This window comes from Thalassophryne amazonica, chromosome 14 (genome assembly GCF_902500255.1).
Source record: "Thalassophryne amazonica chromosome 14, fThaAma1.1, whole genome shotgun sequence".
Taxonomy (NCBI): domain Eukaryota; kingdom Metazoa; phylum Chordata; class Actinopteri; order Batrachoidiformes; family Batrachoididae; genus Thalassophryne; species Thalassophryne amazonica.
The window spans coordinates 59,179,373-59,196,734 of NC_047116.1; positions in this window are offsets into that span (position 1 = coordinate 59,179,373).

The following is a 17,362-nucleotide window of genomic DNA, read 5'->3' on the forward strand; positions in this document are numbered from 1 at the left end:
AAAACTGCACAATCCCAGACTTTTAAAACAAACAAAAAAAGGATGACAAAAACAAGTGCACAATCATAGAGAAAAGAACTGCAAAATCCAGTTGATGATAATTAATGCAGATTTGGCAAGGCCTGACTGTTCCAAGGACGACTCTCAAACCCACTGAGTACTTTCAAAACAATCAGAAGCCTGAAGAACAAAAAGCGCTGCCAGGCTGCCAGTAACAGCCACCACTGAACAACACCTTTCCAAACAGACACACACAAAAACCCACATGCACATCTGCAACTGGCACCCACTCATAATAGGAAATCCTAATTACAGTGGCTTCCAATGCTTATTAAAACTCCCAATAATAACTGCTAATAATTACAGTGTGCCAAACGTACCCTGAGAGCGGGGTTGGAGCAATTACACGCCCAGTCAGTCAGTTCAACACTCAGTGACTTTTTCTTAGTCAGTCTGTCAGTGAGTCAACCAGGCACTTTGACAGTATTTCAGCGGAAAATTGGTCAGGACGAGGCCACTCAGTCAGTGGCTCCAACACAAATCCTTGAATGGCTTCAGCAGTAACTGTAGCAGACACTGAGCCAAATAAAGCTGCATTAGGTGATTTTAATCACCACTGAGAAAAAGAATAAAACCCATCATATCAAGTCTTAAAGGATTACTTTTTGGATATCATTTTCATTGTTTTTAACTGCCAACATTTCTGTGGGCAGTTTAGAGTGCAACCTACACTGCAAAACACTTCTTTTCCTGAAGTAATCTTTATATCTTCCGTACAGGCCGTCTGCGCTGTGCATGTCTGATCTCAGAAGCTAAGCAGAGTTGCTCCTGGTTAGCATTTGGACGGGAGACATCTTAGGAAGACAACGGGCTGTGTGTACTTCTCCAGGTAAAACCTGTGCCAAATCCCAATGTGGATCTGTGCTGGATCCGCTATGGCAACCCTGAACATACTGGAGCAGCTGAAAGACAAATGACAACCTTCACATCGGAGGCATTTCTGGATGGTGTCCTCAACAAAAGCAATACAATTTACATTTACTTTTAATGTTATTTCATTCCAGACTAGGGATGGGTATCAAGAACCGGTTCCTTTCAGGTATTGTTAAGAAATGATTCGATCCACCGACATCAATAAGCTTTGTGCTTAACGATTCTGTTATCGGTCCTTCAGAGTGGCCGTTGTTTTGGCGGGTGTTTGTCAGGAAAATGATCATTTCTCTACATTGATTACAGACCCTGCAGCGGGTCCTTAATCAACTTTTCTGCAGCGCGGCTTTGCTTTGAACCTTGAACCAATCGAAGCGTGGTTCGCAGATTGAAGCAATGCTTCGGTCGAATGCTTCGTTTATTTCTTTCTTTCGCTTAATTTTCCCCCGCTAAAACCCTGAAAGAGCATACGTCTGTGAGTATTATTTACCTTTTCTATGTTAAACCGACCTGTGTATGGTCTTCTGAAACAGTTGACAGATGTATTTTATAATTTAAAAACGGGAGCGATGCTAAGGCGTTAGCATGTCTATGGCATTTTCAATGTTAAAAGTTAGCATTTAGCAATTGCAGCCGTCATCACGTTCGGGTGCATTTGTTTTCAAATTGTAATATTCCCTAAATTTATTTTTGCTTATATATTAATAATCTAATGATTATTATATACAATTTTAGAGAAAGAGACAAAAAGAACCTGAATAGAAACACAACAGAAAATATATAATAGCAACTAACATAAATAAATAAATACATACAGAAATAAGTGTTTCCTGTGAACACCTAGTGACACTCACACGTCCATTTCATCCCTGTCTTATTTAAGTTTAATGACAGTTTGTTTTGGTCAAACCATATTTTCAGTTTGTTAATTTCTTCAGTGATTTCCTCCAGAACTTTCTGCCAAACTAGAAAACTGCTGCATCCTAGTAAGAGCAGAATACTACTGGAATGAATCTGAATAAGCAAAGTTGTTTTGTTTTTTTCTCACCTAAATGGATGCTGCACTCACTCCAGTTTATTGTCTGGAAGAGTCCCAGATTGCATTTCAGAGCTTCTAGAATTCAAACATTTTCCTGCAGGTGGTGTTGGGGGGTAATTTTGGGTTTCAGCTTTTTTTGTTTTTCACCACTTTCATCCCTGAATATGAGTTGTGATTCACTTTTGTGCAGATTAAAGTTACTAACTGGGACTCCTGTCTTGTTGCGAGAAAGAAACGAGAATCATCCTCCGTTCTGTTCACACAGCTCCAAACGTTGCGCGGCTCTCTGACAAGTCAAGATAGAATGATAGAATTCAGTCTGAATGAATAACTTCAAAGCAAAACACAGTTTTGTTTATTTTTATTTATGTCCAGAGATCAAGCATACAGTGACTAATTTCATATTTATTTACTTTATGACTCAAGGAAATACATAGAAAACCTGTAAAGCCTACTTTTAGTACAAAATTCATGAGGTATCGATAAGGGAATCGATAAGGAATCGGATCGATAAGCAGAATCGATAATGGCATCGATATCGATAAAACCTTATCAGTACCCATCCCTATTCCAGACAGTATGAATCAAAAGATATTTCATGTTTGTGAAGTCAAGTTAATTTCATTTGTTAATGTACGGTGCGTCCAGAAAGTATTCACAACGCTTCACTTTTTCTTAGTTTTGGTATGTTACAGCCTTATTCCAAAATGGATGAGACTTGAAATTTTTGCAAATTTATTCAGAATAAAAAACAAATGAAGAAATTACATGTACAAGCATTCACAGCCTTTGCCAAGCAGCTCAAATTGAGCTTAAGTGCATCCTGTTTCCATTGATCATCCTTTATGTTTCTACAAATCAAATGGAGTTCTCCTGGACTTGATTTGAAAAGGCCCTCACCTGTCTACATATAGGGTCCCACAGTTGACAGTGCATGTCCGAGCACAAACAAAGCATGAAGTCAAAGGAATTGTCTGTAGACCTCCAAGGCAGGATTGTCTTGAGGCACAAATATGGGGAATGCAGCCAGACTGCCTCGTGCACACCTGCAGGATGCAGCCCAAACATACAGAAATGTAGACAACAGTCAGATGACACAGACTGCTGTCGGACGCCACCAACTTTGGAGCCGTCACACAATCATATCTTCGCTCATCCTCACATTCCCAGTGCTAAACTGACCTTTCATCAGGAGTATGGGTGTCTCACATGATCGAGTGTGAGTGTGTACGTGCGTAGTACAAGTGATTCAAACAGCGTGCGAGTGTGTGGCCAGATGAAATGTTCACTCAGCTGCACGTGTTCATAATGGCTGAATGAGCCACTACGCGTGTGCCTGTGTGCATAGAACAGCCGATCAAAGCAGCATGCGAGTGTGTGGCTGAAATGTTCGCTCAGACAAAGCGTGTATGTGTGTTCATAATGGTTGCACCAGCCGCTCAGCACAAGCACAGGAGCTGTCCATCCAGAGAGTGCACAGTGTACAGTCCGCCGAAAAATCCCTTTAGATGTTTGATCAGTATATACTTGTATTGCTAGATTTTCTTCATTCGGCTGGACTCCGTAACAGCTGCTGAACTGTGCTGGCAGTGCGCCCACATGTGCACAACATTCTTCAGACAGTCAGCAAAGTTTTTCTCCACTCTTTTTTAAACTTTTTTTTTTGGTGCCCATTTCAGTTGATATGCATCTTAACACAACTGTAGTTGGATTATCGGTGCGGGACAGTGCTTCACATAGGATTTATTTATGCCAGATGTGGATTATGCATTTGTGAGCCAATGGATGTAGCCAGCACATAGCGGAATCAGGTGAAAGAGACTTCACCAGCTGTCTGCAATGCGCTGTGGAACGCGGGGTACCAGAGGTGAGTTGCATGTTTATTTATGTTGTCATGGGCTGAGGAAACATTTCCATATCATATGTGCTACAGACTTAGGAGATGAATGTGTAATAATACATGCATTACAGCAGTGACATCCCGTTCAACTGCGCTGCAGGGCGCTGCACCGAGCCTCTGATGCACACAGAGTACCACATACATGTTATTACATATCAACATTTCCTTTGCCCTCCCTGGCCGGAGTCCAGTGGAGGTGGACATACATGATACAACATGCTGGCAAGCTTTGCTGTGACTGACTAATCTCAGAGCTCAATCAACCGCGTTCAGCTAATTTCAAATCTGTTTTGTTGCCGACAGAATACGTAGACTGAGATCAGGTGACACAAAAACTGCACATAGACCGCCGTCAGATGTTCATCCCATCTCGATGGCACCAAGAGTATTTTGAAAATGTGCAACACACTCAGGACAGCCGGGTGAATGGGACCAAATATGTAGATGCTCACAGACTTTAGTCCATTGGTCTTCAGACTGCACCTCAATACTTCCCCATTGTGGCTGGATGTGTCATTCTGATGCGTTTGGGCCTCAATTGGTGATGGGGGTTTACAGCACAGAGCCAAGATACCAAAGGAGTGGCTTCAGGAGCACCCTGTGAATGTCCTTGAGTGGTCCAGCCACAGCCAAGACCTGAATCTAATTGAACATCTGTGCAGAGATCTGAAAATTGTTGTGCACCAACATTCCCCATTCAACCTGAAAACGTTTGAGAGGTGCTTGAGGCTGTAATTGCTGCGAAAAGTGTATCAACAAAGTATTAAGCAAAGGGTGTGAATACTTACGTACATGAGATTTCTTCGATTTTTTTTATTTTTAATAAATCTGCAAAAATACAAAAAAAAAACCTTTCTTCATGTTGTCATTATGGGGTGCTGTGAGTAGAATTTTAAGGGAAAAATGAATTTACTCAGAATAAGGCTGTAACATAACAAAATGTGGAAAAAGTATATATATATAAAACGTGTGTGTGAGATATAATTTGTTCTATAATTCATCATGAAAACAGGGCAGATCATCAGTGGTCATGATTGGTCCATTTAGAATCAATCAATCAATCAATTTTTTTATATAGCGCCAAATCACAACAAACAGTTGCCCCAAGGCGCTTTATATTGTAAGGCAAGGCCATAGAATAATTATGTAAAACCCCAACGGTCAAAACAACCCCCTGTGAGCAAGCACTTGGCTACAGTGGGAAGGCAAAACTCCCTTTTAACAGGAAGAAACCTCCAGCAGAACCAGGCTCAGGGAGGGGCAGTCTTCTGCTATGCTTCTGTTATGCTGCTTTAGACGTAGACTGTGGGGGGGTTCCTATGATGCACTGTTTCTTTCTCTTTTTGCTCCGTATGCATCACTCTGCATTTAATCATTAGTGATCGATCTCTGCCCCCCTTCTCGGCATGTCTTTTTCCTGGTTCTTTCCCTCAGCCCCAACCAGTCTCAGCAGAAGACTGCCCCTCCCCGAGCCTGGTTCTGCTGAAGGTTTCTTCCTGTTAAAAGGGAGTTTTTCCTTCCCACTGTGGCCAAGTGCTTGCTCATAGGGGGTCGTTTTGACCGTTGGGGTTTTTCATAATTATTGTATGGCCTTGCCTTACAATATGGAGCGCCTTGGGGCAACTGTTTGTTGTGATTTGGCGCTATATAAGAAAAAAAGTTGATTGAGTTGATTCTGCTGGGACTGGTTGGGGCTGAGGGAGAGAACCAGGAAAAAGACATGCTGTGGAGGGGAGCAGAGATCGATCACTAATGATTAAATGCAGAGTGGTGCATACAGAGCAAAAAGAGAAAGAAACAGTGCATCATGGGAACCCCCCAGCAGTCTACGTCTATAGCAGCACAACTAAGGGATGGTTCAGGGTCAGCTGATCCAGCCCTAACTATAGGCTTTAGCAAAAAGGAAAGTTTTAAGCCTAATCTTAAAAGTAGAGAGGGTGTCTGTCTCCCTGATCCGAATTGGAAGCTGGTTCCACAGGAGAGGAGCCTGAAAGCTGAAGGCTCTGCCTCCCATTCTACTCTTACAAACCCTAGGAACTACAAGTAAGCCTGCAGTCTGAGAGCGAAGCGCTCTATTGGGGTGATATGGTACTACGAGGTCCCTAAGATAAGATGGGACCTGATTATTCAAAACCTTATAAGAAGAAGAATTTTAAATTCTATTCTAGAATTAACAGGAAGCCAATGAAGAGAGGCCAATATGGGTGAGATATGCTCTCTCCTTCTAGTCCCCGTCAGCACTCTAGCTGCAGCATTTTGAATTAACTGAAGGCTTTTTAGGGAACTTTTAGGACAATCTGATAATAATGAATTACAATAGTCCAGCCTAGAGGAAATAAATGCATGAATTAGTTTTTCAGCATCACTCTGAGACAAGACCTTTCTGATTTTAGAGATATTGCGTAAATGCAAAAAAGCAGTCCTACATATTTGTTTAATATGCGCTTTGAATGACATATCCTGATCAAAAATGACTCCAAGATTTCTCACAGTATTACTAGAGGTCAGGGTAATGCCATCCACAGTAAGGATCTGGTTAGACACCATGTTTCTAAGATTTGTGGGGCCAAGTACAATAACTTCAGTTTTATCTGAGTTTAAAAGCAGGAAATTAGAGGTCATCCATGTCTTTATGTCTGTAAGACAATCCTGCAGTTTAGCTAATTGGTGTGTGTCCTCTGGCTTCATGGATAGATAAAGCTGGGTATCATCTGCGTAACAATGAAAATTTAAGCAATACCGTCTAATAATACTGCCTAAGGGAAGCATGTATAAAGTGAATAAAATTGGTCCTAGCACAGAACCTTGTGGAACTCCATAATTAACTTTAGTCTGTGAAGAAGATTCCCCATTTACATGAACAAATTGTAATCTAATAGACAAATATGATTCAAACCACCGCAGCGCAGTGCCTTTAATACCTATGACATGCTCTAATCTCTGTAATAAAATTTTATGGTCAACAGTATCAAAAGCAGCACTGAGGTCTAACAGAACAAGCACAGAGATGAGTCCACTGTCCGAGGCCATAAGATCATTTGTAACCTTCACTAATGCTGTTTCTGTACTATGATGAATTCTAAAACCTGACTGAAACTCTTCAAATAGACCATTCCTCTGCAGATGATCAGTTAGCTGTTTTACAACTACCCTTTCAAGAATTTTTGAGAGAAAAGGAAGGTTGGAGATTGGCCTATAATTAGCTAAGATAGCTGGGTCAAGTGATGGCTTTTTAAGTAATGGTTTAATTACTGCCACCTTAAAAGCCTGTGGTACATAGCCAACTAACAAAGATAGATTGATCATATTTAAGATCGAAGCATTAAATAATGGTAGGGCTTCCTTGAGCAGCCTGGTAGGAATGGGGTCTAATAAACATGTTGATGGTTTGGATGAAGTAACTAATGAAAATAACTCAGACAGAACAATCTGAGAGAAAGAGTCTAACCAAATACCGGCATCACTGAAAGCAGCCAAAGATAACGATACGTCTTTGGGATGGTTATGAGTAATTTTTTCTCTAATAGTTAAAATTTTGTTAGCAAAGAAAGCCATGAAGTCATTACTAGTTAAAGTTAATGGAATACTCAGCTCAATAGAGCACTAAATGAACAAAAATGACCAATGAGTCGAGATTTTGGTCTCCTATTACAGATTCTAGCATTTCTGGAAACTCTTTTTGATCTTTTATGATTAGTCAGTATGAATTAATGTACAGTCATTTCAGTGAGCCTCTTAAGTTACAAAGCTTTTTGGACTTTTTTCATTTAACAAGCTTCATAGTGGTAATTCTACAGTCAATCTTAGAATGCTGAAGCCCAGTTCTGAACGTTTACATGTTAAAACAACCTCTGAACCATTTTAAATGGGCTTAAAACTGCTCCATATATCAAACACCTCACACAAAATAAATGTTGGCAGTGACTCAGCAGAATTGAATTACTTCCTCTCCGTCTCCCCATTGGCTGAGGTTTGGGATATGCTAATTAAACCTTGGCTGATAAAACATTCCCATGGCCTCTCTGTCTCATTACTACTAACTTCTCTGATTGCAGCACAAGTCCAGCAGGCATCGTGTCTGATAAATAGAACAGGCAAAGCCACGCTCTGCGACTAAATACTTATTAATTAGAGATACGACCTGGCACTGAGATGGCACCACAGCAGGGAACCTAAAAAAATTTGGGCTATAATCAGCGTACCTTATCTTAATTTTTTAATTGATAAATAGTGTGACACTTGGGGTCAGAATATCTCTTATCACAAAGGTACAATTTATCAGCTGCTTAAATGATGGAATAAATTGAGTTTGCAATGTTAATGATTCACCTTGCATAGTGTGGGAGACATGAGGGAAATCATTTCTCCTGAATATTTAATTAACCTTAACAGATGTGCCGGCCGTGCACTGTAACCACAGAAAAAGCACATGTTCAAACATTTAAAGGAAGACATCTTTGTCCAACAAGACTTGCCATGAATGTTTTAATGAAAAAGATATTATAAAACAGAAATATAAAATAAGGAAAACAATAACAGCAATCAATGTTATCATAAAATGAGATTCATTTAAAAAAAATATTGGGTACAAACAGTATGAAAAATACATTGTGTAATACTTCTAAGACAGAGAGGTTATATAGTTCCTTTATTCACTGTGTAAAGGAAAAGCAGATGACTTCACAAAGATATGTCTGGTTAGTATTAGTACCCTCACCTGACAGCAACATTTATGCAAATCATGTACTGCTGAAAAAAAGTATAGAGTGTTTGATTTGTTTGACTATGTCACACACCACTATTGCATTTTGCTGATACTACATCTTGTTGGAAAAATCTCAAGTACAGTTTTCACATGAATACAGTCCTGATCAGAATTATTGACACCCCTGAATTTTACAAACACAAACAAATCAATTTTGCATGATCACAATATTTAATAAAATTTCCAATGTTTTTAAACAAAATACAGTGTGTGTGTTTGTGTGTGTGTGGGGGGTTATAATCATATGTGCTACAGTTATTGGCACGCTGATGAAGTTACATGAAACATTAAGAAATACAAACACTATGATTCTGTGTAGTTGGCAGTCAAAAACAATAACCTATTCAAGAAATATGACATTGGAACATATTTTAAATTCGATAGTTAAAATTTAAGGTGCCAATAATTTTGACAAAGACTGGACACAACTGAGAAAAGCTGACACACGTTTGACTGGATTTGTCTGTATTTGAAATAATGTGCTAAAAAGGACACAATAGCATTGTAACAATAGTCTGTAACGTCATACATACCAACAACATACATGAAAAAAACCCCTTTAGAACAGTTACATAATAAATGTAAGGTTTTTTTACTAAGAAAAAAGACAAAAACAGCATTATGTCACATCTCAGTGGAGCTCAGCAAAGCTAATTCCGACATTAAACCACTGTCCAGAGAAGTGCTGTGTTAAAATTATATATCACCTGTGCTGACGACACCAAAATGGACCATGTGTCCTCAGTAGAAGATTTGCTCTGATGATTCATGCTCACTTTTAATGCAAAGCATTTGTAAGTGATGATAAAGGAACAAAACACCAACTGAAGATAACTAATTATCTAATTATAATTAATTTTACTACACTCCTGAAGGAAGGTCATGGCACTTACAAATTGTTTACTTTTTAACATACTGTGTTTTGGGCATAAACTGCCAATTAAAAACTAAAGCCATTCCAAAGCTTCAATATGTTCATATTTCTTCAGACTTACAAGAACCTATAGGCTGTTTTCTCACTTTAAATGTTAAACCAAGGTCTCAACCAAGGGTGTTTTGCAAGCTGCAGTTGTATCAGTGGATCAAAGATGTTTCAACAGACCCGTCCTGTTCTGTCCTCACTCATGTGGCCTGCAGCCCCCCGTACTTGGAATTGATTGGCTTATAGGCAGACATGTGTCTGCTGTTTTGTCAATTTCAAGGGTATCAGAGTTTGAATCAATAGCGGAAAAAGTACGTGGGTTCACTTCAGATGTGTGTGATGCTGCCACAAATCTGATGTGGAGCCACATGTTAATTTGGCACAAGTTTCATGGCGGATGCCTGTCTATACACAACTCCAGATGTACGAAGAGATCGTAGCACGGGTGGACTTTGAACCCTGGACCTTCTTGCTGTTAAGCAAGAGTGCAAACCACCATGTTACTATGTTGCCCATATTACTGCAAGACATGAGTCTAGTTCCAAATAGTGCAGCAATCTACTGCAGGTCTGTTTTGGGAGAAACTGGTAACATGAGTGAAGACAACTCAGTGATCTGGAACTTGCGATAATTCATCCCAAACTCTGAATCGTCACAGAAATGATTGTACCGTAAACAAAGTGAACCATGGTAAAGCCCCCTTCTCACATTCATGGATATGCATACCAGAAGCATGACTTGGGAAACCATACAGGGTCAAGTCGGGTGGCTGTGGTGACCCTGATGAACTTGGACATTGTGTCATTGTGTTGTGATCTTCTTTGAACTGTGGTGGGATTTTCAATATGTGAGAAAAGTCTTTTTTCCGTTGCAAACTTTGACATGCTTTGGTAAATACTAGCTTTTCCGTGGAGCCTGTAATGTCATTGTTTATACCATGACATCATTGAGAGGTTTTATGGAAGCACCAAAGTTGTGCTAAAATTATACTATGGTGGCGCAACAGTCATTTTTGCACGTCACATGGTAACGGTCCGGTGCATCATCAAATTGCGTGCATAAAACTTAAGACGCACTTATTTTCCCTTTCGTATGGCTAGCATACTGGCATAGTATGTTACTATGCTTTTAACTCCATCCATCCATCCATTTTCTTCCGCTTCATCCGAGGTCAGGTCGTGGGGGCAGCAGCTCAAGCAAAGCCGCCCAGACCTCCCGATCCACACACACCTCCCCCAGCTCCTCTGGGGGAACCCCGAGGCATTCCCAAGCCAGCTGCGAGACGTAGTCCCTCCAGCGTGTCCTGGGTCTTCCCTGGGCCTCCTCCCGATGGGACGTGCCCGGAACATCTCTCCAGCGAGGTGTCCAGGGGGCATCTGAAAAAGATGCCCGAGCCACCTCAGCTGGCTCCTTTTGACATAGAGGAGCAGCGGCTCGACTCTGAGCTCCTCCCGAGCGACCAAGCTCCTCACCCTATCTCTAAGGGAGTGCCCAGCCACTCTGCGGAGGAAACTCATCTCGGCCGCTTGTACTCGCAATCTTGTTCTTTCGGTCATGAGCCAAATCCTATGACCATAGGTGAGGGTCGGAACGTAGATCGATCGGTAAATCGAGAGCTTTGCCCCCTTGCTGCACCAATCCGTCTGTCGATCTCACGTTCCATCCATCCCTCACTCGTGAACAAGACACCGAGATACTTAAACTCCTCCACTTTTAAATTAATTTTATTAGTAAACAGAGCGAGCCGTGGCCTCAACTTTATCTAAAGATGAGATGAGAGATGAGATGAGATTTATTGTCATTGTCATTACATGACTGCAACAACAACGAAATTACGTTTACACTCCAATTACCTCAGACAAGATACAGCAATTAATCCACAACTGTTTGTTTACCGTAATAATGGCACACATCCAAATTAAAGACAACACATATACAGTTGACATTTTTATGTGCACTAAACAGTGTCAAATGTATATGTGTAATGTCTGGGTCTTTTAGTGAAGCTTAGGGCTAGTGGCCAGCAATCACCTTAGTATTGCTTTTGTTTTTCTTGTTGCTCAATGCTGACAAATTGTAGTGTATCTGTTGTCTTTCTGATGCCTGATTCTGTTTTTTTCTCTCTGTTTGAGGTGCGGCTCCATCCAGAGATGGGTGTGGTATCTGTTCCTGTAACCCTAGTGTCCTGCGCACTGGCAACATTTCCTGTATATTCGTTTTGTGAATTGTTTTGTAATTTCTGTTAGTAGCATGGCCCAAACAGAGGGTCACCCCTTTGATTCCGGTCTGCTTGAAGTTTCTTCCACAGAGGGAGTTTTTCCTTACCACTGTCGCCTGTGTGCTTGCTCTGGGGGTTGGTAAGGATAGACCTTACTTGTGTGAAGCGCCTTGAGGCAACTTTGTTGTGATTTGGCGCTATATAAATGAAAATAAGTTGAAGTTGTGCGAGACCACATCCATTCCTGGATGTATATCCATGAAAGTGAGAATGGGACTTCAAATTTCTTTAGGACCAAGACCACCTCTTTTGGTCGGGCCACAGAATCAAACTCTCTGTTTGGTCCGGGGCAGCTTTCACACCTCTTGGATAAAACTTTAAAATCTGAACCAAAGAGGTGGCATGTATTAAACACCCATTCTGGGAGTTAAAGAACAGGTTGATCAAATAAGAACTCAGTTTATGTTTCATTTATACCTAGACAGCTAAGAGTTTTCATGGGTAACTTTCCCTGAATAGCTGCTGCACTGGGATTAGTGGTAATGTGTGATAATTAATGGCATCATACAGTAAATAAAATTATTTGCTAATATTGAATTCAGAAAGTAACATTCGCTCTGTGGAAGGCCACTCCTTAAACTTCTCAGACTCTTCTCTTTAAAACCTACTTCAATTCTTCCCTCTGCTTTAATCTTTAAAAGGTCACTGAATTTAACAACGAAGACCAATTCCTGGACCACTCAAAATTGCTGATGCGTCGGGGTCTTTGAAATACATTTTTCTGTTCTTTCTCTCCCCACACATTTTCAGTCTATTACTCATTTTGAACCCACTGCACCATTACCCCATCACCTCTATAAACTCTTTGGTTTGTTTTTCCTTCCTTTCGTCTTCCACCTTTTTCACTTCTCCATTTTCACCATTTTTCATTCTTTCTTCCTTTTGCATCATATCTCACAAAAGATTCAGATTATTTCAAACAACAAAATCTACTTCTCAATCCTTCATGTGGTTTGAGCCAAAAGATTTGACATTCACTTTGGCGGTACTTTGTATCATTAAAAAATAAAAAAAAATCACATCCTGTAATGTAAAATAATTAACAGGCATGCAAATTAATACTGCTGATCTTTGTGGACTACCACACAGCGAGAGAAACAAAACAAAACAAAACACAAATTCACAGAAAACTTAAACTCGAATCTAATCCTTATTTACACTTAATTAATGGCCCAGTAAGTGACGAGACTGAACATGACTTTAAAACTGAACTTGTATTTAGCCACAAACTAATGCTGATGCCACTGAACCAGAGAGATCACATCCACACTCGAATAAAAATGACAAACAAGCTGCAGAGAGAAAAAAGCCCAAACAAATAATTGAAATAAACCTTTTCTGCTGTCCTCTACTAACATTTCAGCCGTTGCAAAGTCTTCACTCTGCTGCAGTACATCCAGTACAGAAAATATCACATTCCTGCAGAGCACTAAGATAGCAGTTTGATTATACTGTGTTCAATTAAAATCGCTATTCCAGCATGAACAGAGTTTTGGCTTACAATCGTGAGCTTATTTTGCATAACCGAAAATGATGTTCAAATTATGATGTGTGCTTTTCACCCTAGTGAGGAGTTTTTTGTTTTATGACATTATGAAACAAAGCACTGTGTAATAACATGCGTTACTGTTGAGTGGAACGAGTAATAAAGGCACGTTTAATGCTTCATACCTGTAAAGTTTGTTGCAGCTCGATGGCCAGAAACCTGCTTTACTTTTTAATTTAGAATAAAGTTGGACCAAACTAGGGCCGGGTGATATGTCTAAAAACACCAATATATTGTGGCTGATCTGTCTGGGGTGTGACCTTCGACCTCACAATGGAATAACTGAATTAAAGCATTATAATAGACTCAGTGACTTCAGGGTTTTATTGCAGTCGGAAACTAAACACAAAACGATGATGTGATAGGAATGCACATTACGGCAACACACTACAGAAACGCACACTGCATCGCAGCGTGTACGTGGTCACTGCAATGGGATCTCGTCATTGGTCAGATGGGGCCGTATCACATGAGTTCCAGCATGGGTGAAACCTCTGCAACGTGATCTGTGCTTTTCATTCTGAGGTGCATGACGAGTTTTTATGTACATGACTGCACAGCGACACACAGGCGTGCAGACTGCACGTGCACTTGATCCCACAGATCTGTATGCCTGGCACATTCATCTGTTGCAAAGTACCGCCATTTGTAAATGTAGCTTCTGCAACATATGGAATAAAAAATAAATAAATAAAAATCAGCATTCCACAGTGAATGTGGCTGAGGTGGATGACTGTGTGGAGCCTGGTGGGCTAAATGACCCGACCTTACACCCGGTGGAAAGCACCGCCCAGCGCAGCGCAAGTATCACTGCTAGTTTCAAAGGAACACAGCTGTGATTTTCACACCCAGCCCTCACTGCACCCATTAGTGCAGAAGGTACGGTGCATTGTTATTGCGAGGCAGCAGAAAATGATTGCACCACAGACCAAGAAAAACCTGGTCTAAAGTGGAGCGCAGAATTTTTCTACTATTTATATGGTGAAATACTCAGATATGGCTTACAGATGTAGGCTCATGAGGCATGTATACACAGGGATACACATTAGCACATCGAACTACAATTAAACTGAAAACAAAGATTACAAACAAAATAAAATAACATACTGAAAAATGCAAACGTTTAGTAACTGTAGTTGTACCATTTTTTTTTTTTTTTTTTACATTGGTGTATGTCCTGCCCTGATTTGCAGGGCTGCCTATCGAAGCAGTAGGAGAGCGCATCGGACACGGAGAAGGAGAACAGGAGGAGGAGGAAGACCACTCTCTGAGACTTCAGAGAGTGGTATCATCAGGTCAGTGTGTGGATCAAGCATTTATTATGTTCACAGAATCAGGAGACATTTGTTTAATCTTATTTGAAGTGTTTGAAAATGGGAGTGGGAATAGTTGGGTTTTTTAATTTCCCCCCACTCCTTTCGGACTAGATAATTTTATTTTTGGTTAAAGGGGTAGGCGTTAAATAGCTTTGCTTCTGCCTGTACCCTTTCAGGCACACAGATGTATTGTCAATCCATTTTCTTTTTCGTTATAAGTTTTGTTTGTTGTTGTTTTGGACTGTGTGCTGAATTTATTTATCTCAGATCTGATCAGCTGATATTCTAGATATATTTTATTTTTTAATCATTTTAATTATAATTTTAAATAACTGATTTCTTTTTATTTTTTATGATTTTTGAAGCATATTTCATAGTGTTTATGCTCCTTGGAGAGTTGACTACAGATATTAAAGATAAGCCATCTATCTTTTCTGTAGGTTGGTCTTTTTTTTTCTCCAGTACTCTATGTACAGAAAAGCTATGGGAGCACTTTTTAAAGATAAATAATCAGGGCTTGATCACTTTCATGAACCTTTTCAACCCAGAATCACTGATCTCGCTGATAATGCAGAGATTTGACTCAAGTGAGGAAAGGCACATTAACTGAAAAGCAATCTCTCAATTTTGTCACTGTTACCAAATTATTATCTCATTAGTTAATTACTGATCGCTTCTCCAAACAATGACAGATGTGTGTTTCGCGTCTTAAGTTCCTATCTTTCAGAATGTCAAATTCACTTTGCACAAACATGATTATGTGCAAGGTTGGGTAGCATTACTTTGAAAGAATACATGTGGATTACATTTATCTATGTACATACATCTGGATTACTTGTAATCTGATTACTTTTGAATTACATTTCAAAGTAATCCTACCCAACCATGATTATGTGCTTTACAGTGAGCGGATTCCTTCTAAGGACTGAAATGAATTCTCAAAAATATTTCTTGATATTTTATAATTAATTGTAAAAAAAAAAAAAAAAAAACCTGCCCAATAGCAAAGTATTAAAAGCAGGTAAGTGTGCTGTATGCACGTGAATAGAGCTAATATTAAGACAAACAAAAACCGCAGTCATGCTGGAATGATTAAGTAAACATGGCCATTAAAGAAAAAGTCATTTGACACATGAAACCTGATTGCTGGAGAGATAAAAATTTTTAGTTGAAGTATGCTGGAAAAGTTTTAGCTCAGTATCAGAGTGAGACTTAAGCGCCATAAACCAGCTGCCAGGAGTGGACTTGTTCAAGTCCCACACATCATTTCAACTACATACACATACTTTGGCTACAAAGGAAAGACAATCTTCATATGCTGAAACACATTAAACACTGCAGAAAATATTGATACAGCGCTACACGGTGCAATAGTGCACTTCAATACTTCACGTTTCCATCATTCAGTCATAATACAGTATGTACGTTTGACAGCATGAGGGAAACGCGTGCACAACGCAGGTGTTAGTGGTGACCTCCCTGCTTGCCAAACGGACACAAAGGGGCTCGTGTGTCAATGCAAATGACAACAAGAGATGTACAACAGAACATAGTCATTAATAAAATGGATATAATAGATGTCGTATATCTCAAAGGACCATTTGAATGCACTAATTATATGTAACTGTCTTCTTATCGCACTGAATTCACAAAAAAAAAAAAAATATCTATGAATGTGCAATCTGCTTCCTGGGCCTCTGCAAGACATAATTTGATTAAAATGTCATATTTATTTCCTTCATCAGTGTCTCAACAGAGAAATCAAATGTAAAAAGCCCAACAATTGCTATTACAACAAAAATAAGATTTTTGTTTCTATTTCAGTTTCAATGAAACAAACTGATTATCAAGTCTTAAACTTAATTTTTAAAAAGCAGATAAAGCAGGTGTTTGTAGACCAGCTTAACAACATGACAGCACAAAGACAGCTGCTAATGATCAATCAGTGATAACATCATTGTAAAACCTAATTAAATGCAAACAGATTTTGTTCTAAATTGTAGGAAACAACCTAAAAGAAATTATGTAAGTTAATAGTGGTCAAGCAGTTTACTAACATTAATGTGTGATATTTACATTGGTTAATGAACATTAGATTGTTTTCTATTAGAATATAATATTTTAGGGAAATTAGTGTAGATGTGCCTCAAGCCTTTGCACAGCACTGCAGCAGACCTGCCAACAGTAATAAAAAAAAATGTATGCAGCAATCATCAGAGTTTTGTAGTGTGGCAACCAACAGGGGGTGTGGGAAGGTGTCCCTCATTTTGGAGAAGAAGTCTACCAGGATAAGACACATTGTGCATTCTACATCAGTATGAAGCAATTTTCCTTTTGCAAAATTCAGCATAAAATGTTTTTTCAGCACTGTACTAGTTGAGTAATTGGGCAAGTTAAGCCTGATTTATGCTTCTCCGTCTCCCCCTCTGAGCCCCTCTCCGTAGCCTGATGTGCACCTCCCCCCAAAAAATGAAACTATACGTCAAAACAACGGAGACGGCAAGAACTGTGATTGGTCACTTCTCCGGTTTCACTCCTTCCTCTCCTGTCATATTTAAAAGTTTCTGGAGTGTGCATGCCGATTACATTTTGATTATGAATGAAACAGAGGAACGTTTGGTAGAAAGTCTGTAAATATATATATATATATATATATACCTCATTTC